The 22,257-nt window shown below is 31.8% G+C and overlaps 1 protein-coding gene across 1 annotated transcript in view; it reads left to right on the forward strand.

Annotated features, from left to right (window-relative positions):
• The first annotated feature begins 366 nt into the window (after nt 1–366).
• The window catches only part of DOK5 (docking protein 5), an 83,304-nt gene continuing 61,413 nt past the window's right edge, over nt 367–22,257 (forward strand). The window contains exon 1 of the mRNA XM_074288643.1: nt 367–469. The gene's annotated coding sequence lies outside the window, so the exon portion shown is untranslated. The remainder of the gene's footprint in view (nt 470–22,257) is intronic.

The raw sequence follows: 22,257 nt of genomic DNA on the forward strand, positions 1-22,257 counted from the left end.
GACATACATATATTGATAGTATCCTTTAAAATATAAGATTATTTAATATTATCTTGTATTTGTGACATTTGAGTTGTTTATAATAAAGGGACTTATGATGACTCATTCTAAATTATTACTAATAATTTCCCTTTTTTTGTTTTCACATAAGTTTCTTTTCAACTTATTGAAAGTTTTTCTTTCCTAGCAATGTGAAGAAATTGGACAATTCTGCCTCTAAAACATTTTTTTAGTGTGCAGGCTACTGAATTTTATTTATGTCTATGTGAATAGAGATAAATTTAACACAGAAAATAATTTAATGCAAATGCCATTAATGGTGATATTAGTTGAAGTGCCTAACTCTTGTCTTTATTTCCAGATTTATCAAAGATGCTGGCTAGTGTTCAAGAAAGCTTCAAGCAAAGGTCCAAAAAGATTGGAGAAATTTTCAGATGAGCGGGCAGCATATTTTAGGTGTTACCACAAGGTAAAGTTTGATTTGCTTCAATAAACTTAGAGTTTAGAACTTCAAACTAACCTCCTGGCTAATGTCAAAAAACAACAGAAGCAATGATTTTAATAGATGTTTGGGTTAATGAGACTGAAGACAACAAATCAATAAGCATTTATTTGGCACTCATCATCATATTCTAGGGACTGTACTTCTGAGAATACAAAAAAAATAAAGCTGTCTGTGCCCTCAGTGAGTTTACATTCATTTGAAAGGAAGCAACACGTACAAAGAAAATTAAATATAACATATTCTGTATATTTGTATATTAATTCCTGGGAAATCCTGGTAACTACTTTTTAAGGTGGCTAGTGGCTTAGTGGGTTGAACACTGGGCCTGAAGTAAGAAAGGTATGTTAGAATTTAATCTCAGATACTAATTGTGTAACTCTAGACAAGTAACTTCACCTTTGTCTAAAAATGGGGATAATACTAATACCTACTTCACAGAGTTCCTATAAGGATCAAATACGTTAATAATCTTTAAGTTTGATATTGTTACCCATCATTGTCATTATTATCATCATCATATTATTATTATATAGCATTATAGTAACATAAGGTCATTCTGCTAGCAACAGATATCCATTCTATTCAGAGAGATATAGTAGAAAGGTAGGGTAGAGAGATCACAATACCAGGAAGATGGGCTTGAGATAAATGGAGGAAAGCTGGGCACAAAACAAAACCAGCAAGCAGTTCAGAATCACAGGAATTCTGAGTGGAATTATGGCAAAATAGCAATGATAAAATTGATATGTTAGATATCTGTATGTTGGGGATGGGGTGAGAAGGAGAACCAAGATGAGGATACATTCAACAACAGGACACATGAATCTTCAAAGCTAGACTCAGTAGAATCTTAGACTATATTTGAAGTAGCTCTCAGGTCAATTTTGCCCTATGTCTTATTTTGATATTAAATAGATTACATGGAAGGAACAAGGGGGAAAAAGGAACCAGGAGAGTCTTTAATCCACATCTCATAGCTGTAGTACAAGTGGAAGGGAATTGTGGAGTCCCTGATTAAGCCAAATGGTCTAGGAATGTGTTGGTGAATATCTGGGGTCTCGTGTTAGAATTATGTTTTTCAAGTGAATGTGGCTATTAAGGATAACCTGTAAGCTTTAAGAATAACTTGAGATTGAAATCATCTTCCCAAACTCATTTCTACAGATTGATACATGAAGATAGATTTTCTGACTCAAAATTAGAGCTTGAGTTTTCCTAATAATATGAATAAAAATTTTAGATAGGCTTATATGCATAAGATTGTTCTATTTTCTTTAACTATGGAACCATGGTGTACAATTAAACACATGGAATCACCATGGGATCAACTTACCATTTAGAACCATCAAATGGTAATTAGATTATACTGTGCACTCTATGAGTGAATCATAGAATCCAAGATTTGCCTCCAAGAGAATGTGCAAATTCCTTAGTGTGACAATTAAAAGCCTTTGCAATCTGGCTCCAACCAACCTTTCCAGATTTAGTTCCTTTTTATACTCCCTGTTGTCTCCAAACTGATTGACTGGCTATTCCTGGAACTCAAAATTCCATTCTGTGTCTCCATGCTTTGCATAATTTGTTTCTCATGCTTGGAATGCAAACACACCCATGTCTCACCCATCAGAAAAAAGCCAACAATATATTTCTATTAGATATCAATTTATATTTCTTCTCTCCTTCTTAGCACAACTCCTTGAGAAAAATGGCTGTGCTAGTAGTTATCTCTGACTTCTCTCCTCTTATTCTTGCCTAATTCCTCTGACTTTAATATCGTCATTCAACTGAAACTGCTTTCTCCTTGATTACCAATGATGTCTTAATTAACCAATCTAATAGTCTTTTCTCAATCTTCCCAATCTCTCTGCAGCAGTTGGCAATGGTGATTGCATTCTTCTTCTGGGTATTCTCTCTGACACTGCTGTTTCCTTGTTCTTCCCTTTCCTGTCTCATAGCTTCTTCTCAGTCTCTTCCATGGATTCTTTATCTGTGCCCTCATAATTTGGCATAGGTCCTCTTCCTAGTTCCATCTCTACTATTTCACAAATATCTATATCTCACAAATTTCTATAGATTAAGTTAAAATCTTTATGCAGATGATTCTCAGATACAAAAATCCCACTCTCCACTCTCTCTTCTGAGCTGCTGTTTGAAATCAGCAACTGCCTTTTGTCCATCTTAAATTGGCTATCTAGCAGAAATTCAAAATTGAACATATCCAAAACATAACTCAATATCTTTCCCCTAAAATCATCCCCTCTCCTCTTTTTTTTCCTTTTATTGTTGATTGCACCATCATTCTCCCAGCCAAATAGGCTTACAACCATGATGTTATCCTTATATGTTCATTCTCATATGACTTTTCTAATCTAGTGACAAATCTTATTTCTACCTTCACAACATCTTTTATATATACCCTTGTCTCTCTGTATACAGCCACTGTTCATGCTTTCATCACTTTTCACCTAAATTGCTGTAAAAGTTGTGTTGCTTCAGTTCTCTCCACAATTGTCTCCCCTCCACTCTGTGCCAAAGTGATTGTTCTAAAATGAATATCTATAATAACATTTCCCTACTATATAAATTCTAGTGGTCTTCTATTCCATGTGGGATGAAATAAAAATTCCTTTGAATGGCTATTAAGATCTTTTTAACTTAAACTGTTCCATCTTTGCAAGAATCTTATTTCTTGGTACTCTCCACATATTTAATGATCTAGCTGCACTGTCTTACTTGCTGTTCCTCACGCATGATGTATGTATCATTCCCAACCTCAGGCCCTTTGCACTGGCTGGTTTCCCACACCTGGAATCTTCTTCTCTTCTTCATCTCTTTATTTGCCTGGCTTCCTTTGTTATTTAGTTCAAATCCCATCTTCTTCCAGGATACTTTCCAAGCCCTCATGTTGTTGCTTCTAAGATCACTCTTTATCAATTTGTATATATGTTGTATGTGCATAATTATCCACAATTATCCAGATAATAATCCATATAATTATTGCCTCCTCCATTAGAATAAGAACTCCTGGAATATTGGAACTTTTTTGTCTATCTAATTTCAATGCTGAACATAGTAACTGGCACATAGTAAATACTTGATAAATTTTTGTTGATGGATTCCTTCTTTGTTGATACATCTTTGAAACATCCCATGGGGAATCTTTTTAACTTTGAAAAGTTTGTTGAAGAACTACTAGCCAGAATGTTGGGGAGGTTTGATTTCTGAGAGCCCTTTCTATTTTTGAAACATTTGGCTTTTATAATTGTTTGTGTACTTTTTTCATATCTTATATTTGATTAAATGTGTACATCTTATTTTCTCAAGCTCTTTGCATAACAGATATTTTTAAAATTGCATTTGAAACTCTAGTTTCTGAGGTAGCCAGATGGCTCAGTGCAATGGACAGAGCTAGATCTAAAGTCAGGAAGCCCTCTATTTAAATATGACCTCAGATACATAAATGCTATATAAATTTTGTGCAATTTACTTATTTTCTATTTGTGTTAGTTTTGCTTTGAAATTTTTAAAGTTCATTATTATTAATAATTATTATTGTTCTTATTTTAGTGTACTTATATTGTGTACTTAATGAATATTTGTTTAGATGAAAAGATAACATTGGTGGATATCTTGTCTAAATCTTACTCAGAATCTTATGTTGCAGTCCCTATAAATAGTAACTTGGCTCTGCTCGAGGTAATTGAGTTACATAATGTATACAGCCCTTTACAGCTATAAATGTATGATCCTAAATAACTCCAGTGATGGGAGTTACTCATGAGGCATCCCTTACCCAAGATGCCTCCCATTTCCTTGTGAAATTGCACTAATTATAAGTCAGAGTATGCCTCATTATTTTTATTCAGTGATTTGAATTCTGCTCTCTGGAGCTATAGAGAATGAATATAATTCCTTTTGCACATGACAATTCATCAGATATTTGAAGACTGTGGGCATGATTTCCCATTAGCTTAATTATCTTTTCTCCAAATGTCCAATCCCTAGTTTTTATATTATGCCTAAGTCTATCTTAAGTTAGCTGCATCTATTTTCTTTCATTTTAGGAAAATGTATAAAATTAATAAGATAAAGCACTTTTCTTCAAGTCTCTGGTTTTATCAAGGAGAAAAAACTGGGCTCATATTGTGTTTTTAGGTCTTTGATAAGTAATATTGGGTAGTTAATCTTTAGTATTTAGAAAGACCAGCATAAATCCTATCTCTGACATTACTGAACTGGAGGGTTATGATCAAGTCACTTTTAGTGACTCTGGTGACTCTTCATAGACCAAAATTTACAGATTATGTTCACTTTTGCATTAGTAGAGGGCATTTCTTTGATAGAAATTCCATTATTCCTGCTATGGAAATCAAGATAGAAGATCACTATTTCCTCCACTCTTTCTTCACTTTAAGATAACATGCTTGTCTTGTTCTCTTAGTAATCACTGTGAATCTCCATTTTGTTCATAACAGACAGGATAAAACCTTTAAACTATGTGATTTTTGAATGAACAATTTGAGAGTACAATAAAATGCTGAGCCTGGAGTCAATAAAACAAGTTCAAATATACTCTCAGATACTAATATGCTATATAACCCTAAGCAGACCATTCAATCCTACTTGCCTCAGTTTTCTCATCTGTTAAATGAATTGGAGAAGAATATGGCAAATCTCTCCAGGATCTTGGGCAAGAAAGCCCCAAATCGAGTTACAAAGAGTCAGAGACATTTTGAAGGAGTACTGAGAGAATCACCAACCCAGGACATTCTTTTACTTCCCTGCTCTTCACCCTAGGTCCCTCCAGGAATTTGCCATAAGGTTGGATTTTTCTGGCACTTAGCATTCACGCATTTTGTCTAGAATATGTCCCTATCTTTAAATTTATGCATGTAAATCTTTGGGGAATGTAGACAGGCACATTTTCTTTCATGTGTAATCTCCATTAACGAAAGTTCAAAGGCATTAGGAAGCAGAAATTATCTACATTAAACCTCAAAGCCCTTCATGAACCTCAACAGCAGATTCATCCTATTTAGTTTTGCCAGTGTGATGCATTTAGTATTAATCTCTTGAGGGCATAGCAGGAATTTGAAGACCTTCTAGAAATACATTTTTTAACCATAGTCTAATAATTTATAAAGCTTGTTCATAAAATACAGAGGTTATTTGTAGCACACCAGAGCAAGATGTCAGAATTTATTCTAATTTGTATTTTTATCTAGTTTATATAATTCTCATTTTCCAAAAAAATAAAATGAGAAATCAGTACTAGATAGATAGATAGAGGGAAAATTTTGTCCATCAAAGATACAGCATTCACCTTTTATAAATCACTAAGACCAAATGCCTATGAATCCATTATATTTTTAAAGCATTAAAATATAAAAGATAAACCAAAAAGTTACAAAATTTGTGAACTCTCTAAGAAATATCTTTTAAGATGCTTCATAGTATTGTATTAATTAATTTTACTTTTCTTAAGCTGTCTTGCCAATTTTCATGGCCTTCTCATAGAAATGACTCATAGAGTTATGGCATATGCTGTGAAAAGATTACTAGACTGTTTTTTAATCCTTTTTCTAATATTTACTCAAGGCCAGTTGCAGAATATTACTTTTCTCTTCTGTAAAATAGCTATAATTATTTACTCCTATTACATTGTTATGAGTATCTTATGAGCTAAAGTTTGAAAATCTGAAACTAGTATGAAAATATGTCAATTATTTTTTAGGATTATGGGATTTAGAACAGGAAACCAAGCCTAGGAAAACGAAGTGACTTGCTCAAAATCACATACCTAGTCATTGAAGTGGATAAAATATGTAGTAACAGTGATTTTAATCACTTTTAAGATACTAATGCTTAGACAGATACCTACTACTTATCAAGAGCTTAACAAAAGCTATTTTCTTCTCTCTCTCCTCTCTCCTTTCCTTTGTTCCTCTTTTCCTCCCTCCTTTCTTCTTTCCCTTCCTTCTTCTCTTCCTTTGTTCATTCCTTCCTTCCTTTCTTCCTTTGTTCATTCCTTCCTTCTTACCTCTTTTCCTTTCTATCTTCCTTCCTCCCTCCTTTCTTTCTTCCCTCCCTTGCTCCATTTCTTCTTCTTCCCTTCCTTCTTTTCTTCCTTTTTCCTTTCCTTTCCTTCTTTTTTTCCTTCTTCTCTCCCTCCTTCCTTCCCTTCAGGGAACTTTAAGAGGTTATCAAGTCCAATTTGTCCACTGTATAAATGAAGTATTTTGTGTGGGATCATCTGGGTTGCTTTAGATTTTGTAATTTTTATTATTTAAGCTTACATTTTTTATTCTCAAAATGGCTGATGACTGAAAATCAAATCATACTGATTAGCTATGATGGACTTGGCACTTTTCAACAATGTAGTGATTCAAGGCAATTCCAATAGACTTGGAATGGAAAATGCCATCCTCATGCAGAGGGAGAGAACTATGGAGACTGAATATTGATTGAAGCATAGTATTTTCACCTTTGATTGTTGTTTTGCTTGGTTGTTTTTTTTTCTCATTTTTTCCCCTTTTGATCTTATTTTTCTTGTACAATATAATGTAATTATGTTTAAAAGATTGAATATATTTAACGTATATTAGATTGCTTGCTGTCTTGGGAAGGAGGAAGAGAGAAGGGAGGAAGAAATATTTGGACCACAAAATTTTACAAAAATGAATGTTGAAAACTATCTTTACATGTATTTGGAAAAATAAAATACTATTTAAAAAACCCAGATAATGAAATCACATTAAAATCAAAGCCAACTATTTAAATTAAAGTAAAACCAAACTGATGAGAGAGTTACTGGGATTTCTTTTCTGCTTAAATATAGAAGAGATATAATGATGGGTCTTCTTATACACATCCTCATTTCTCAAATGGGAATTGGGATAACCAATTCATCATTTAATGGGAATAATCATCCTTCTCTTCTTCCTACCTTCAAGGTTTGTTGCAAAATTCTAATGAATTAATAAATATGAAAATTTCTTGAAAAAGTGAAAAGGGAGAAATAAGCATTTATTAAGTGCCTGTCATATGTCAGGAACTATGGAAAGAGCTATACAAATATGATTTCATTTGTTCCTCACAATAACCCTGGGTGGTAAATATTATTAATACTCCTATTTTACAGTTAAGAAAATTGAGGCAGACAGAGATTAAGTGTATTGCCCAGGATCACACATAGTAAGAGTATGAAGTTGGTTTTGAACTTAGGGCTTACAGAGTCCAGGCTCAGAACTTTATCCACTGCTACACATAACTGCCATTTAAAGAAAAAAAATTGCTGTGTAGATTTATGGTATTGTTGCTATTTTTGAAATTATTATTAATGGCAGTAATAACAAGCATAAGTTACAATATAAATTGGAAGAGAAATAACAATTGCTTCATGCTTGCTTTCTGGGTTCTTGGCTATTTTTATTTTGTTTTTAGGGACAAAGAAAATTGAAAATATTACCAAATCCTTATAGATTAATTGTATATTATTAAGGTGCTGGTATGAATATGGATCACTGGTTCACTGAACATTAAAAATTAAATTTTAATTAAATTTAAGCTTGTTTTAATTTAAATTTTAATTTAAACTTAAAAAAAATTTAGTGATACTTTAACATATCTTGGGTGCCCCCACTGTACGACAGAATTTCTGAAAACTAGGCATTGAGGTAATTCAGTTCTTTGCTTGGCTTTACTTAATGACTTATTCGGAATCATCACCAGTGCACTACCTGGGAAGGACAAAGTGATCATTTAGGAAAGCACAAGTATCTATTTAATTTCATCATCTCATTCTTTTGATATTAGTCATCACAACTTTTAATTGTCAACTTTTCCCTAAAAGAAAGGTATAAAGCCTAGGATATGAAGGGAAGGTAGTACAGAGAATACTGAATTTTTGAGCCAGAACACCTGTATCTACATTCTGACTTTGTTCTTACTGTTACTATTATCTATGTTTCCTATTTTTAAGGTGATTTTTCAGCTCCCATATAGCACCTGATCTGTGATTCTTTAATGATATTTGATGATATATGTCATAGTCTAGAGACTCTCTCTTCCTGCCTATCCCTTTCCTTTCTTCCATGCCTCAATTGCATCTTTCCCTGTAGTCTAGAATCTTTTCCTAAAAGCACAGCAGGATGTTGGCTTGATAGAAGACTTTTTGATCAGCACACAGCAGGTGTTACAGAGTACTTTGGCCCATCTGATGAACAGTCTGTGTCAAGTCTAATCTGTTGCCATGCTAACTTCAATATCCCTGTTAAGCAACTGAAAAATCATGTTAGAAGGAAACAACTTGCACGAAGAGCATGCTGGATCAGAATCTGTCACATCTGAATTACTAATGTATGGTATGCTTCCAAATTCTTTCTAGATATAGTCAAGACTTAAGATAGAAATACTATATTATGTATTCATTTTATGAGAATACTACATTATAGTGTGTCTGCAAGCATTGTTATTTTTGTTAGATATACTATTTATTGAATAATATTCCTAGTTTCTAATTTTTTTTCTGTTCATTTCATACATTATAGTAGATAGATGTATTTTGAGGTTAACTTAAAGAAATCCAGGGATTATAAGAGCTGGAAGGAATAGAGCAAGCATTCCACTCATGGAATCAAAGAGATGGGAAATGGAGCTTTTGTGAGGAAAAACAAGATCATTAAGGATGGATTATGGAATGTGTGGAGGGCAGTGATTTTTTCCCCCTTTTCTGCCAGCTGTTTCATCTTGAACCATTTTGATTCAATCTTGTGTTGTTTTTAAAAATATTTATTTATTTATTCTTTCTGCACTTTAAGAAATAAAACAAACATTTCCATAACATGGTAGAATAGAAAAAAGAGATGGTTACACATGAAACTGTAAATCTGTTATGTACAACTTATTATTGCTTTTAAATATATAATAAAACTATCATAAAACTTTTTTTCCCTTTTTTTTTACTTCTCCCTCCCATCCCAGAGATGGCTACTATTAGACACAAATGTGTGTGTATATGCAAATCTACTTACCTACACACATACTTATATATATGTGTGTGTGGTGTGTGTGTGTGTGTGTGTGTGTGTGTGTGTGTGTGTGTGTGTGTAAAATCATTCTCTCTATTTCTATTTATCAGTTATTTCTCTAAATGTAGATAACATTTTCCTTCATAGGTCCTTTTTAGTCAACTTAGGTGTTTATAGTAGTCAACATTACTTCTTTGTTCTTAAAACAATATTGCTGTCAGTGTATAACATTTTCTTGGTTCTCATTTCACTCTATTATATTTTTTTCAGGTCTATCCATGCTTTTTAAGATCATCGAGCTCATCATTTCTTATAGCACAGTAGTATTCTGTCATGATCATATCCCACAACTTATTCAGTCATTCCAAAATTGATAGACATGACCTCAGTTTAGGTGTTTTCTACCACAAAGAGAGAGCTGCTATAAATATTTTGGAACATATCGGTTCTTTTCCTTTCCCCCTAATTATCTTGGAAAACAGACTTTGTAATGTGTTGAAAAGAAAGAAAGCTGGAAAAGGCAAAGTTGTGAAGAGCTTTAAATACCAAATAGTGGAATTAGTTGGGCAGGACCAGAGAGAATATCTAATTCAACATGTACTTGAAAGAGAATCCTCTCTAAGACAGTTGACAAAATGGCAATACAGCTTTCCTTGAAGGCCTCTACAAAGAGGAAATCTACTACCTCTCAGTTTCCTAAGCTGTGTTTTTTGACCCCATGTGGTATCACATAATGTGAATATATATGAATGTGAATCAATGTATGGTCACAAAATTATGATTTATTATCAATGAATGTTTGATTTGTATACCTATTTTATATAATTATATACCTTAGATCATGTAAAAATTTCTTAAGTGAAAAGGGGTCATAAATGGAAAAGGTTTAAGAAATCCTGCTCTACCTCATCAAGCACCATTTTGATTACTTCTAATTATTAAGCATTTCTTCATACTTTGGTTCTTTGAAACTTCCACAAATTGTTCCTAGTTCTGCCCTTTGCAGCCAAGCAGAAAAGTCCAATTACCCTTTTCTTCATAAAAATGTTATGAGGTTCCTTGTTAAAATATCCACTGCTGCATAATACACCTAGCTTGAAATTTATATCAATTCAATCTCAGCTTGGAAGATTATTTCAAAGCAAAGCCCATTGTAGTTGATGTTTTGGTTTTTGTTTTTAACCTAGAGCAGGGATATTTGAAGAATTCCAAGAGACATGGTTGATATAATTAAAAGCATATTGGAACTGGGCTACAAAAATCTATAGAAATGTAAATTAAAGGCTTATCATTATTCTTGTTATACTTCAATTTATAAACATTTAGAATTGAGACATTTTGCCACACAAATTGAAACCATATAAGGCTAATTGATTGATCATTTTGACCATAATGACCAGTCAATTTATTCAAACAAAAATCAATATATGTAAATAGGATAAGTGATTTTCACCTACAATGCTCACCTCCAAAACTCAAGCCCATTAAAGGACTTGAATGAGGCAATTATATTTGTGTCATTGATACATCAGTTTGCATGATATTTACTTAATGTGAAGTTATGGAAATTAGTTATCACTGTTAGTCTTGGTTTGAGTAATCACAATCTTCTGTGGATTTGTATTATTATCTAGATGAGAAATATTTTAGTCCCTTGAAATCTTCTCTTCTCGTTTGATTCTTGTCTATTTTTTCCTGTAAAGCTTCTGTAGAAAAACTACCCAACTAGCTGGGATGACTTCCTTAAGTTGCTTTACTATTTCAGCCGTACCAGTAGTGTTTGCATTCTTACTACCTGACTGGCTCACTTCCTTTTTCTGTCTTTTACGTCTTTATTTTATTTTATTTTATTTTATTTTTTTATGGATTGAATGATAGTACTGGAGCCAGAAAACATGAGTTCAAATTCATCCTCAGATTCTAATGATCATTGTGACCATAATAAAATCACTTATCTCACTCTACTTCAGTTTTTCTACCATCAATACCAGGATAACAATAGTCCTATCTCCTAGGGTTGTTTTAAGGATAAAATGAAATGTTTGTGAATCATTTTACAAAATTTAAAGCATTATATAAATGTAACTTCTTATTCTTATATTGTCTCACATATCATCCTAAATATAATATGCTTCCATGAATTTACCCTCATCATGAATATCTTCATTTCTTTTTAGTGATCTGTAATTTTGATTTTCTTTTGAAATAATTTCATTTTTTGCATTTGTTTAAAAATGAGTTCAAAGTTCTCTCCCTCCATTCTGCTTTTCCCTATTGGGAAGGAAAGAAATTTGATAATTATAAATATTTGTGAAATCATGCAAACTATGTTTCTATGTTATTCTCTTACTATGTGTAATATTCTTCTGGTCCTTCTCACTTCACTGTGTGTGAATTTTTATAAGTTTTTCAGGGTTTTCTGAAACTATTATAACACAGTAGCATTCCATTGCTAATCATATACCATAACTTGTTCAACTATTTCCCAATTGATGAAGTTCCTCTCGATTTCCAATTCTTTGCCAATACAAAAAGAGCTACTATAACTATTTTTGTACATTTAGATCCTCTTTTTTTCCTTGTTTTTAAAAATCTCTTTGAGATCCATACCTAGTAGAGGTATTACTAGATCAAAGAGTATGCACAATATTTATTTATTTATTTTTGGTTGCTTTTGTGAGGCAGTCAGGTTATGTGACTTGCCCAGGGTCACAAAGTAGTAAATGTGAAGTATTTGAGGTTGAAAAAATTTTTTTTAAACACAGGTTATTCTGTCACCAGGGCAAGTGCTCTATCTACTGTGCCACCTAGATGCCCCTCTGCAGTTTTATAGTCCATTGGGCATAATTTTAAATTGCCCTCTAGAAAGGTTGAATCACATTAGAACTACACCAACAATCCATTGTCCCAATTTTTCCACGTTCTCTCTAACATTTATCATTCTCCTTTTCTGTTTTATTCACCAATCTCACAAATGTGAGTTGCAACCTCAGAGCTGTTTCAATCTGCATTTTTCTAATCAATAGTGATTTAGGGCATTTTTTCATATAAACATAGATCTGATTTCTTTTTTGAATAATTCCTGCCTGTTCATGTACTTTGACCATTTATCAATTGAGGAATATCTTGTTGTTTTATAAATTTGACTCAGTTTTCTATATCTTTGAGAAATGAAGCCTTTATTAGAAAAACTAGCTGTAAATTTCCCCCTCCCCAACTTTCCTGCTTTCCTTCTAATATGGCTGCATTGAATTTTCATTTTTCTAAGACTGGTTTCCTCAAATCTATAATTGTTTAATATCACAGAGAGAATTTTATGGCAAAACTTGTTTTTCTGTTTTCAAACAAAATTTTTCATGATGTTTTTCTTTTCAAACATATATATTTTTCAAAAAAATCTCTTCTTTCTCTCTTCAAAAACAAATAAACCAACCAACCAACAAACAAACAAAAAAACCCAAGCAGAACTCCCCTATAAAGTATTTTCTCCTGACACAGAGAAAACTACCCCACGGTGTATTTATTATTATTATTATGTCACATTTCAACACCTAATTTTGTAGTTTACTGATTGTTAATAGAAAGCAAGTACTTTACCTTGATAAAATGGTACCAGTTTCTTCTATTGTGATTGAGCAAACATTTTGTTGCCTCTGAGTTTTGTCCTTATTTATACTGCTATAATTATTTTTATAATCTTTTGTTATGCCACATGACAAGATAGAACCTAATTTACATTTATATCCCAGCTAGGTAGCAAAGTAGAAAGAATCTTAGTCTTGGAGTCAGAAAAACCTGAGTCTTTCAGACCAGCTTCAAATAATAATTAGCTGTAAAAATCTGGACAAATCAATAAACTTTCTTAGCTTCATCTTCCCCATTTATATATAGCCTAGACTTCCAAGCAAGCTGTTTTGTCAGAGTTAATTGTGACTATAGATTGGCAGAAAAAGTGCTCAGCTCACTGTAATTTTTTGAACCGAATGTAATTCACTAAGGAATGGATTCCAGAGCTTCTTGGGTGAATGATATGTATGGTTCTAGAAATATACTTTGGAAGGGACCCATGGAAAGCAAAGCACTAAACATACAAAGAGGTGAAGAATTTAATTTGTGCTTTGTTCTGGCTTTTCTTTCTAGAATACACCTAGAAAAGACTATGTTAAATATTATCTGCCTACTTTGCATGGTTTAATCTGCCATATTATTTCACTTTCAGTTAAGAAACTAATCCACTTATGTATATTTTCTGGCATATTCTAATCTGTTTCACTTTTTTACTTTTTTTTTTTTCTGAATAAGTGAATTTACTTGCTATTTGTAGTAACCTTTTATATTTCCAGCACATGGTCAAAAGAAGTTTAATTGCTAAGGTTAAACTAAGGGGAACCCACTTGTTAAAAGTGACCCTCAATTGTAGCTGCCATGTAGTCAAGATCTTTGGATTTTCTCCTTTTAGAAGAGATAAGAAATTATATATTTTTTCCTTAGATTTATAGTTTGTGAAAAGTGTTTTGTAACTCTGTTCATATAGTTACTGAGTTTGTCTTGGCAAGTAAATTTTTTTAACAACCATTTAAAAATTTTTTTAAGTTCTACTTTTTTTTTTTTCATACCCACCTGTTCCACTTTCCTGAGAGAGCAAATGAATTAATTTCATTTATGCATATGAGGTTATGCAAAACATTTCTTTACTAGTCATGTTGTAAAATAAAGCACAAACAAAATAAAACAAACAAAAATATATAATGTTCATCTGTTTTTTTCTCGGAGAGAAGGTTAACATTTTTCATTATAGGTCCTATGAAATTGTCTTGAATCATTGTCTTGATTAGAGTAGCCGAGTCTATCTATCATATTTGATTGTCCATTGCAATATTGCTGTTACTGAACATAGTTATTTCTGTTTTTGGTTCCACTTACTTTAGTTTATATCAGTTCATATAAATCGATCCAGTGGTTTCTGAAATTATCTTTCATATGATTTATTATGATTATTGTAGCCTGATAGTATTTCATCACAATCATATATCCCAACTTGTTTAACCATTTCCCAATTGATGGGTATCTCTTTAATTTTCAGTTCTTCCCCACTGTCAAGAGAACTATTAGAAATATTTTTGTGCAAATAGATAATTCTCCATTTTTTGTCTCTTTGGAATGCAAACCTAGGAGAGATATTGCTGGGTCAAAGAGTATGTACACTTTTTTCTGACCATTTTTTGACTGGGGAATTGCTTATTTTTGGAAAAAAATAAATTTGCCTCAGTTCCCCATATATCTGACAAATGAGATCTTTAGAAAAACTCACTGCAAAATTCTCAGTGCATTGTACACATACTTTATTTCATTGATCCACCATTTATTCGATTTCTTAACCAGCACCTGATTTTAATAATTATCACTGTGTAATATAATTTAAGATCTGCAACTGCTAGGCTGTCTTCCTTAACATTTTTCATTTGACACTAAGAATAAACACCTGAAAGTTTATTTGAAATCACTAATAACCTAAGAAATTCACATTTAAACAACCCTGAAATATCATCAACCACCAACTATGTTAACAAGGATGAGAACATATTTAAAAAAAAAAACACACAAAAAAACTTCCTTGCTGGAAGGGATTCAGAAAAAGAAAGATTAATTCACTTCTGAGGGGGGACAGGGAAAAAAAAGGAAAGGGGAGAATAAAAAGAAAAAATAGGATAATAAAAATACATAGTTAGTAACCATAATTGTGAATGTGAGTAGGATGAGCTCACCCATAAAATAAAAGTGTATAGCAGAAAGGATTAGAAACCAGACTGCAATAATATGTTGTTTACAAGAAACAAATTCACTTTGTTTTCCCCTCATAAAACCACTTTCTAGTTTTATTTATTAGTTCAGTGGGTTTTTTAACTTTCAATTTTATTAATCTCTCCTTTGATATTGGATACCTTTCACAAATTCTGGAATGTTGTCTCATTATTATTATTCTTTTTGATGAAATTATTCATTGTTTCTGTGATGTGGTTTGTTTTTTTTTATCCTGTTCATTCTTTAATATTAAATTATTTAGTTTCCAATTAGCTTTTAATTTATGCTTCCATGAACCTTTCTAAAGTGTAATTTTTTTATTACATTATTTTCTGAAAAGGATGAATTTAATACTTCAGCATTTGGTTGTGAGATTGACCACAACCATGGTCAATTTTGTGCCCAGTGTAGTTGAGAAAAGGCATATTCTTTTCTATTCTGATTCAGTTTTATTCAAAGATCTGTCAAATCTGACCTTTCTAAAATTCTATTTATCTCCTTGAGTTATTTATTTTATGGTTAGATTTGTCTAGCTCTGAGAATAGAAATGTGAGTTCTTTTTTCCTTTTGTAATTAACTTTTCCTTTAAAAATGTGGATGCTTATATGTAATGAGGATAAATTAGAACCATTCCCAATAAGATCGTGGGTGAAACAAGGTTGCCTACTATAACCATTACTAGTCAATATTTTATTAGAAATGTTAGCTTTGGTGATAAGAAAAGAAAAATATATTAAAGGAATTAGAGTAGGTATTGAGGAAACCAAATTATCACTCTTTGCAGATTACATAGTGGTATACTTACAGAATCCCAGAGAATCAACTAAAAAGCTATTAGAAATAATCCATAACTTTAGCAAAGTTGCAGGATACAAAATAAATTCACATAAAACATCAGCATTCTTGTACATCACTAACAAAATTCAATAACAAGAGATACAAAAAAGAAATTCCATTAAAATACCTGTTGATAGTTTAAAATATTTGGGAATTTATCTGCCAAGGAAAAGTCAGGAACTATATAAGCAAAACTACAAAACACTTTCCACACAAATAAAGTCAGATCTAAGCAACTGGATAGGTCAAGTGAATATAATAAAGATGACAATATTCACTAAATTAATCTATTTATTTAGTGCTATACCAATGAAACTCTCAAGAAACTATTTTACTGACCTAGAAAAAAATAACAACAAAATTCATTTGGAAGAACAAAAGGTCAAGAATTTCAAAGGAATTAACAAAGAGAAAAGCAAATGAAGGTGGCCTAGCTGTACTAGATCTAAAACTATATTATAAAGCAGTGGTCATCAAAAACATTTGGTACTGACTAAGAAATAGAGAAGTTGATCAGTGGAAAGGGTTAGGTTTACAGAACAAAATAGTCAATGACTTTAACAATTTAGCATTTGACAAATCCAAAGGCCCCAACTTTGGGGATAAGAATTCACTATTTGCCAAAAAACTACTGGGAAAATTGGAAACTAGTATGGCAGAAAGTAGGCATAGATCCAGACCTACCACCATATAGCAAGATAAGGTCAAAATGTATTAATGATCTAGACATAAAGAATGATATTATAAACAAATTAGAAGAACATAGGATAGTTTACCTCTCAGATTTGTAGAGGAGGAAGAAATTTATGACCAAAGAAGTACTAGAGATCATTATTGATCACAAAATAGATAATTTTGATTATATTAAGTTAAAAAGGTTTTGTATAAACAAAACTAATGCAGACAAGATTAGAAGGGAGGCAATAAAATAGGAAAAATAATTTTACATTCAAGGGCTCTGATAACGACCTCATTTCTAAAATATATAGAGAATTGACTCAAATTTATAATAATTCAAGCCATTCTCCAATTGATAAATGGTCAAAGGATATGAACAGATAATTTTCAGATGAAGAAATTGAAACTATTTGTAGCCACATGAAAAAGTGCTCCAAATCACTATTAATCAGAATAATACAAATTAAGACTACTCTGAGATACCACTCCATACCTGTTAGATTGGCTAAGATGACAGGAAAAGATAATGAGAAATCTTGGAGGGGATGTGGGAAAACTGGGACACTGATATAATGTTGGTGGAATTGTGAATGAATCCAACCATTCTGAAGTGCAATTTTGAGCTATGCTCAAAAAACTTATCAAACTTTGCATACCCTTTGATCCAGCAATGTTTCAACTGGGATTATATACCAAAGAGATCTTAATGAAGGGAAAGGGACACACATGTGCAAAAATGTGTGTGGCAGCCTTCTTTGTAGTGTCAAGAAACTGGAACTGAGTGGATGCCCATCAATTAGAGAATGACTGAATAAATTGTGATATACGAATTCTATGGAGTACTATTGTTATGTAAGAAATGACCAGCAGGATGATTTCAAAGTTAAGCTTGGAGAGACCTACATATACTGATACTAAGTGAAATGAGCAGAACCAGGAGATTATACATGACAACAACAAAACTATATAATGACCAATTTTGATTGATGTGACTCTCTTCAACAATGAGATGATTCAAACCAATTCCACTTGTCCAATGATGAAGAGTGCCAGTTACACCCAGAGAAAGAACCATGGGAACAGAATGTAGAACACAACATACCATTCTCACTCCCTCTGTTGTTATTTACTTACATTTTCTTTTCTTTCTTAGTTTTTCTTTTTCTTCCTCCTTTATCTGATATTTCTTGTGCAACAAGATAAATATGTATACATATATTGGATTTAACATGTATTTCAACATATTTAACATGTATTGGACTACCTGCCAGCTTGGGGAAAGGGTGGTGGGAAAGAGCAGAACATTTGGAACAAAAGGTTTTGTAAGGGTCAATGTTGGAAAAATTACCCATGCATATGCTTTGTAAATGAAAAGCTTTAATAAAAAATACTGAACAAAAATAAAAATAATAAAAATAAATTTGTGGATGCTATGCCATTTGTTGCGCACACACACATATCTATCTATCTATCTATATCTATATACATCTATCTATCTATCTATCTATCTATATATTTTTAGTATTGATATTACTTCATTATCTATGGTTCCTTTTAGAAAGATGTAAATTCCTGATTATTCCTTTTAATTACTTCTATTTTTATTTTTATTTGTCTATAATCATGATTATTACCCCTGACATTTTAAATTCAGCTGAAATATGATAAATTCTGCTTTAGTCCTTTATCTTAATTTTGTATGTATCTCTTCATTTCAAGTAGGTTTCTTGTAAACAACATATTACTGGAGTCTGGTTCTAATCCATTCTGCTATCCACTTCTATTTTATGGGTGAGTTCATCCTACTAACATTCACAATTATGATTACTAACTATTTATTTTTTATTATCCTATTTTCTTCTTTTTCTTCTCCCTTTTCTCTTTTTACTGTCCCCCCTCAGAAGTGAATATCTTTCTCTTTCTAAATCCCTTTCAACAATGAAGTTTTTCATCTTTTCTCACCCTCATTAAAATAGTGCTTTGTTGATGATATTTCAGGGTTGTTTAGATTTGAATTTCTTAGATTATTAGTGATTTCAGACAATTTTCAGGTGTTTGTTCCTAATTTTTATTTGTCCATTTGCAGATTGCTTATGTCTTTAATCATTTTTCTATTGCATAATGACTCTTTATCTAATAGATTTATATCAACTCTTTCTAGATATGAATGTCAGACTTTTTATTAAACATTTAATGCACATTCTCCATTCCATCTATACCTGTTTTTCTTATTCTTCTTGCTAAAATTATTTTTCAAAAAGCCTTTTAATTTTAGGTAATTGATATTGTCTATTTTGCTTTTTTTAATCTCTCTTCACTCTTGTCTGGCTATGAATTTACCCTTCTAAATTTGTGAATGCAATGTAATTTTCCATTCTCCTATTAACACTTAACATCTTATATTTAGATAGTTTATTCTTTTAGAATTTATTCTGGGTGGATGGTTTAAGATGTTAGTCTAAATATTTTTTAAAATTTATTTTCCACTTGGCTAATGGATTCCTTAAATTTTTATTTAGCTTGAATTTTGTGATACAGAGACATTTGTGGTCTGGGTGCAAATTTAGATACTGTTTTAAATTCTAGAATAGCATACTGGTCCCACCCTCATCCCCAATTTAGTGTCAAGAGGCAGGTGGTGTAATTCAACAAAAATTTAGCCTCAAATTAGAATCTTGGATCTGTTAGCTGTGTGATATATGATCATCTAACATCTCTCAGGTCCTCAGTTTTCTTGTCTATAAAATAAAAAATAAAATCTGTAAAAAACATTCCAATTGGATTTGACATGATACAATTTAATGATTCATTTGTTTGACTGACTAGCATCTCTTTTCCATCTATCTATTGCATTTTTATTATAGAGGCCCCTTTGAAAAGGGCTTTGATTTATTTGCTTTTGTGAATTTCTGTTGCAATTTTTATAGTCTGAGTGCAGATTTGTAACTACTAATGGGCCATGTTTGATCAAGTTTTTTTAAATTCTCTTTTTCATAACCCCTATTTCATTGAATTTAACACCATCTGCTTCAATTATATATAAAAAGAGAAAATGAAAATTTTAAAAAAGAAATTGAAAAGAGGCATGATGTAGTTAGGGGAGATATGGTTTTGGACTATGGAAGAAGTTGGTTTCAAGTGCTGTATCTCATGCCTACTTGTTGTGTGACCATATCTAAGTTATTTAATTCAGTGCCACAGACAAATCTCTAAAACTTTATGTTACAGATAGGTTGTTTGAGTGCTAGCAATTTCCATACTGGCTATTTTATGTTGATGAAATTATGGATCCTGTCCCTCCAAATTTTTGATTAATATTTTGCTAAAGTGTCTTTGGAAACATTTAGCACAGCCTTATTGACTATGCTTATATGACTTTACATTTCATTACAAAACAATACTAATTAGAATAAATGATTGTCATTTATATTGTGTTTAAAGTTTTTTATTACATTTTTTTATTTACAAGACATATGCATGCATAATTTTTCAGCATTGATCCTTGCAAAACTTTCTGTTCCAATTATTCCCCTCCTTCCCTCCTAGATGGAAAGTAGACCAATACATGTTAAATATGTTAAAGTATATGTTAAATGCAATATATGTATATATGTCCATACAGTTATTTTGTTGCACAAGAAAAATAAGGTAAAAATAACCTGAGAAGGAAAATGAAAATTCAAGCAGACAAAAATGCTATATTGTGGTCCACACTCATTTCCCATAGTTCTTTTGCTGGGTGTAGCTGGTTCGGTTCATTACCGCTCTATTGGAACTGATTTGGTTCATCTCATTGTTGGAGAGGTCCACATCCATCAGAATTGATCATCATATAGTATTGTTGTTGAAGTATACAATGATCTCCTGGTTCTGCTCATTTCTCTCAGCATCAGTTCATGTAAGTCTCCCCAGGCCCCTCTGAAATCTTTCTGCTGATCATTTCTTACAGAACAATAATGTTCCATAATATTCATATACTATAATTTATTCAGCCATTCCAATTGATGGGCATCCGTTTAATTTCCAGTTTCTGGCCACTACAAAAAGGGCTTATGCTTAAAGTTTTGTAAAACACCTTTAAATATATTATCTCTTTCAATCCTCACAATAATCCTGTCAATTAAAGTGCTATTATTCTATATCATACAGATGAGGAAACTGAGGTTGAGAAAGATGAAGTGTATCAACAGAGCTAAGAAATGTCTAAAGTGGGATTCAAACTTGGACTTTCTTGATGCCATGTCAAACATTATCCACTTCATCATCTAGCTCTATGTCAATTTCTAAAAAATTTTTCAGTAGATGAAATTAATATCAATTAGTAACTTTATTAATAGTTATGAAATGAGTAATTGTTGGCCAAATGGGTCTCTTCAATAATTTGTTACCTTGCTTTATTTCCCCCCTTAAATATATTTCAGAATTTGAAGCAGTTTATGGTCTGCATTTTGAAGATGATGGCTATTTTTTTTTTTTTTAGAATGAAGTAATTTGGAGCTTCTACAGAACATTGTAATTTGCATACGCAAAATGAATTGCTCACTTAATTCATTCAGTCCCATAAGGGGAAAAAATAATTAGGCTACAGACTACAAAAGCAAGGCAGAAAATTGCCTTTTAGGTAGCAGTCTTGTTTTCATTTGGTAAACATAAATAAATCATCATCTATAAATTATCATAAGCAAAAAGAGAGAGAAAATTGGGAATCAAATTCTTGTTTCTTTAAATGGCTTTTGACTTTGTAGTATATGGGAAGCAAAATTAATATTCCAGCACAATATCAACTAATTGCATAAATATGACAGGAATATACCAAGTCCTCAAGGGAATCTGCATTTTAATCCGATTGAATTAATCTTCCCTTGAAACACCAAGAGTAATTTAAACAGTCTCTCTGTCTAGTTACAAAATAATCCATTTGGAAAATTGAATTGTGTAATTTGTAATTGTTTTCCAAGTTGTTAATGTAAAATTATATTGGTAGCAAATTAAACTTTTTAAGTATGGCCACTTTGTTAATTATTGGCTGTTAAACATTTATTTTAATGAACACTATCATTTATTATGAATAAAGCCATCTCATGGTTGACTTTAAACAGTTAAAATAATTTAATAGATATTTTTGGGAATTCCTAATTAGATATCACATAGAAAGATTTATTAAACATATTAAGAATGTCTCATTTTAAAGAATTGTAATCTTAAGAAGTTTTGTCTGAAATTGAGAATCAGAGAAAAAGGACTAACCATAATGATGAAAAGATATATTTGGAGGAAGATGATGTGTATACCACTGAGATTATTTCTTAAATTCAAAGGAAATGCAAACTAGATCTGAATATACCATGGCCTATTCATATTGACAGAATGATTCATAGCATTCATTCGTGGGAATCCAAGTATATA

This window comes from Sminthopsis crassicaudata, chromosome 2, assembly GCF_048593235.1.
Source record: "Sminthopsis crassicaudata isolate SCR6 chromosome 2, ASM4859323v1, whole genome shotgun sequence".
NCBI classification, from domain to species: domain Eukaryota; kingdom Metazoa; phylum Chordata; class Mammalia; order Dasyuromorphia; family Dasyuridae; genus Sminthopsis; species Sminthopsis crassicaudata.